The sequence below is a fragment of the Bactrocera oleae genome, unplaced genomic scaffold (genome assembly GCF_042242935.1).
Source record: "Bactrocera oleae isolate idBacOlea1 unplaced genomic scaffold, idBacOlea1 ctg00000012.1, whole genome shotgun sequence".
Lineage (NCBI taxonomy): Eukaryota > Metazoa > Arthropoda > Insecta > Diptera > Tephritidae > Bactrocera > Bactrocera oleae.
The window spans coordinates 22,501-27,309 of NW_027212755.1; the positions used below are offsets into that span (position 1 = coordinate 22,501).

Here is a 4,809-nt window from a genome sequence, read left to right on the forward strand (position 1 = left end):
TAAAAACCAATGATCTTTTGATAAATATTTTATTATGTTAATAGATTACAATGTCCTTATATGAAAAAAATGCACACTATTACTATAATATTTAAAATTAAATACTACAGTTATAATGATGAATTTTTCATAATGGATATTCAGGTTCATCGGGCTTAACCTCTAAGCAGTTTCACGTACTATTTAACTCTCTATTCAGAGTTCTTTTCAACTTTCCCTCACGGTACTTGTTTACTATCGGTCTCATGGTTATATTTAGTTTTAGATGGAGTTTACCACCCACTTAGTGCTGCACTATCAAGCAACACGACTCTTTGGAAATATCTTTCTAGTAATCATTAACGTTATACGGGCCTGGCACCCTCTATGGGTAAATGGCCTCATTTAAGAAGGACTTAAATCGTTAATTTCTCATACTAGATATTAAGATATTCCATACACTGCATCTCACATTTGCCATATAGACAAAGTGACTTAGTGCTGAACTATTTTCTTTTCGCTCGCCGCTACTAAGAAAATCCTTGTTAGTTTCTTTTCCTCCCCTCATTAATATGCTTAAATTCAGGGGGTAGTCCCATATGAGTTGAGGTTGTATAAAATATATTTTAGATTGATTTGTTTATTTTTATTTAATTTTTTTGCTATTTGCTATTTTAAAGAAATATATTTTTATATCTTGATTACTCAATATTATTCAATCTTTTCATCCCTTTTTAAAATTCATAATATAATAATTAATAAAATTAACAACATTATTCCTCCACATATCATATATTTTTTTTTATTATAAATTTTTCTCAATACAATAGAGTGAATTAATTCTAGAATAAAAATTTATTTTATGCTAGACATTCCTCTTATGTATTATTTAATATAATTTAAATAATGTTGAAAATTTTTTCTTTTATGGGAATACTAAGATTCTCATTTATCATAAATTTTCGTTCAAATATGAGGTATTCAAGAATATATTTTCTATATTTCTTTTTATGCTATTAATATTATGGATTGAAAAATACAATCCAATAATATGCCATATGCTTAAATTCTATTAATTGACTAAAAGAATAAGCAACTAATTTAGCATAGTCTTACAACCCTCAACCATATGTAGTCCAAGCAGCACTTTAAAATTAATTAAAGTACATAACAGCATGGACCGCAATATGCGTTCAAAATGTCGATGTTCATGTGTCCTGCAGTTCACACGATGACGCACAGTTTGCTGCGTTCTTCATCGACCCATGAGCCGAGTGATCCACCGCTTAGAGTGATAATTTTTTTGTATTTTTTTAATTCAAAGTCAAAGAATTTTAATTTATTGAAAGTATTAATAATTAATCAATAATAAATTTTTAATACATAAGTTTAAAACATCTTTCAATAAATTGTAATTTTAAACCCAAACATTTGCAGCTGCGCATGTCTTAGGTCAACAAAAACAGTAATACCTTTTATATATTATTTTCTTCTCTATTTGTGCGTTTTCTTTTTTTAAATTTTTCAACATGTTTTTAATCACAAATAGAAAATACCATAAAAAAAAGGTATTACACACGTTAATGTGAACAAGTTAACTTATCATTTATAATATTTTATATAAATATCACAATTAAATATTATTTTCTATATAAATAATAAGTACAGCTATATGTTTAAAGGTTTTTTTATTGCGTTCAAATACAATGTATGCGAAGTTCACAATATAATATATATTGTCATAATGCATTACAAGGAGTTAAAAAAAAAAAAAAAAACAGAAAAACATTCAAAACATTGTATAATTCAAAACATTTTGAATGAAAAGAACAAAAAGAAAACTTTTTTTTCTTTTTTATTCTTTTTTTTTATTTTGTTTTTATATAATTATTTTTTTTTTCTTTTCGGATAGGAACACAATAATGATCCTTCCGCAGGTTCACCTACGGAAACCTTGTTACGACTTTTACTTCCTCTAAATAATCAAGTTCGGTCAACTTTTGCGAAACAACCGTGAAACACAAGGCGTCACAGTGATCACGTCCGGAGACCTCACTAAATAATTCAATCGGTAGTAGCGACGGGCGGTGTGTACAAAGGGCAGGGACGTAATCAATGCGAGTTAATGACTCACACTTACTGGGAATTCCAAGTTCATGTGAACAGTTTCAGTTCACAATCCCAAGCATGAAAGTGGTTCAGCGGTTTACCCGGACCTCTCGGTCTAGGAAATACACGTTGATACTTTCATTGTAGCGCGCGTGCAGCCCAGGACATCTAAGGGCATCACAGACCTGTTATTGCTCAATCTCGTTACTGCTAGACGCAATTTGTCCATTTAAGAAGCTAGTGTCCTTATAATGGGACAAACCAACAGGTACGACTCCACTTATATAAACACATTCAAACACTTGTACATTCAAGATGAACGCATGAATGAAGGCTATATAAGCTTCAACACCATAATCCTGAAAGCATCTATTTAATATATTTGAGTCTCGTTCGTTATCGGAATTAACCAGACAAATCACTCCACGAACTAAGAACGGCCATGCACCACCACCCATAGATTCGAGAAAGAGCTATCAATCTGTCTTACACGCTTATGTTCGGACCTGGTAAGTTTTCCCGTGTTGAGTCAAATTAAGCCGCAGGCTCCACTCCTGGTGGTGCCCTTCCGTCAATTCCTTTAAGTTTCAGCTTTGCAACCATACTTCCCCCGGAGCCCAAAAGCTTTGGTTTCCCGGGAAGCGACTGAGAGAGCCATAGTAGTAGCTACACCCAATTGCTAGCTGGCATCGTTTATGGTTAGAACTAGGGCGGTATCTGATCGCCTTCGAACCTCTAACTTTCGTTCTTGATTAATGAAAACATCTTTGGCAAATGCTTTCGCTTAAGTTAGTCTTACGACGGTCCAAGAATTTCACCTCTCGCGTCGTAATACTAATGCCCCCAAACTGCTTCTATTAATCATTACCTCTTGATCTAAAAACCAATGAAAGTAGAACAGAGGTCTTATTTCATTATTCCATGCACAAAATATTCAGGCATTTGGAGCCTGCTTTAAGCACTCTAATTTGTTCAAAGTAATTGTACCGGCCCACAACAACACTCGATGAAGAGCACTGAAGCAGGTTTAAATAGGAGGAATATATAAAAAATACATTGTATTAATTATATATAAGAACTCCACCGGTAATACGCTTACATACATAAGGTAATGTACATACCACAATTATAGTTGTACTACCCGTATGAAGCACAAATTCAACTACGAACGTTTTAACCGCAACAACTTTAATATACGCTATTGGAGCTGGAATTACCGCGGCTGCTGGCACCAGACTTGCCCTCCAATAGGTCCTTGTTAAAGGATTTAAAGTGTACTCATTCCAATTACAGGGCCTCGGATATGAGTCCTGTATTGTTATTTTTCGTCACTACCTCCCCGAACTGGGAGTGGGTAATTTACGCGCCTGCTGCCTTCCTTAGATGTGGTAGCCGTTTCTCAGGCTCCCTCTCCGGAATCGAACCCTGATTCCCCGTTACCCGTTGCAACCATGGTAGTCCTAGATACTACCATCAAAAGTTGATAGGGCAGACATTTGAAAGATCTGTCGTCGGTACGAGACCATACGATCTGCAAGTTATCTAGAGTTCAACCAATATAACGATCGAATAATCGCTTGGTTTTAGCCTAATAAAAGCACACGTTCCAAAAGGTCCGTGTTTATTTTGCATGTATTAGCTCTAGAATTACCACAGTTATCCAAGTAACTGTTAACGATCTATGGAACCATAACTGATATAATGAGCCTTTTGCGGTTTCACTTTTAATTTGTTTGTACTTAGACATGCATGGCTTAATCTTTGAGACAAGCATATAACTACTGGCAGGATCAACCAGAATAATATATATTTCTTTTTTATATAATATTTTTTATATTATATAAAAGTTTAAAATGATATTTTCTTATTTGAAAATTATACACAAATACACAAAACATAAAAACATTTACAATATACACAACAATTTTTCTATGTTTCTTTCTTTATTATATTTTTTTTCATTATATTTCATTTCTATTGTGTGATTTTGTAATGGATTTTTTTAATTTTTGTTTTGGTATCGTGAAAAGAATTTTCGTTCTCTATACATATTATTATTTAATTATTATGTAAGAACGATATTTCTTCTTATATTGGCAAAATTTTCAAATAATATCATTCTATACATTTTACTTTATTTCAATGCATATAGTAATATATATACCTTTTTTTAAGAGTATATACATTTTTTTCTTGATTTGAAATTAATAATTTCAAATTCTATTATATTTATTTCAATAATAAATATATGATAAAAAGTATTTTCGGGTGCAACACATTAATATTTTATTTTATTTAAAAACCATCCTTTTACACATATATTTTATGAGTAAATATTAGAATAGCTCACAAATAAAACTAAAATATTGTTTAATATTTATTTCTACAATATGTTAGTATAGAATAATAGATTTTTTATGTTTTTGTATAAAACAAAATCTATTTCTATTTAAACTAACTGTAGGAAACCAGGAATAAAAAACGCTCATTATATACAATATGTTAGTACAGAATATAGAGTTTTGTATAAAACAAAATCTATTTCTATTTAAACTAACTGTATAAAAACCAGGAATAAAAAGGCACACAAAATCAACTTTCATTTTCATATTTACTTAAAAATACATATAAAGTAAAAAATATTTCCATATAAATACTAAGTAAATAAAGTCATACAAGTATGAAAATTTTCATACAAGTACTAAATACATAAATCATATA

The 4,809-nt window shown here is 31.0% G+C and overlaps 3 non-coding genes across 3 annotated transcripts in view; all 3 read right to left on the reverse strand.

The window, feature by feature from the left end:
* Positions 1-592, reverse strand: part of LOC138858718 (large subunit ribosomal RNA) — a 3,977-nt gene extending 3,385 nt beyond the window's left edge. Inside the window, exon 1 of the ribosomal RNA XR_011397753.1 lies at positions 1-592. This exon is cut by the window's left edge and continues 3,385 nt beyond it. This is a non-coding gene — a ribosomal RNA (large subunit ribosomal RNA).
* Positions 593-1,094: 502 nt separating this feature from the next.
* Positions 1,095-1,273, reverse strand: LOC138858706 (5.8S ribosomal RNA). Its single transcript, XR_011397741.1, has one exon. It is a non-coding gene; the product is annotated as a 5.8S ribosomal RNA (ribosomal RNA).
* Positions 1,274-1,899: 626 nt separating this feature from the next.
* On the reverse strand, positions 1,900-3,889 carry LOC138858704 (small subunit ribosomal RNA). Its single transcript, XR_011397739.1, has one exon. It is a non-coding gene; the product is annotated as a small subunit ribosomal RNA (ribosomal RNA).
* Positions 3,890-4,809: the final 920 nt, after the last annotated feature.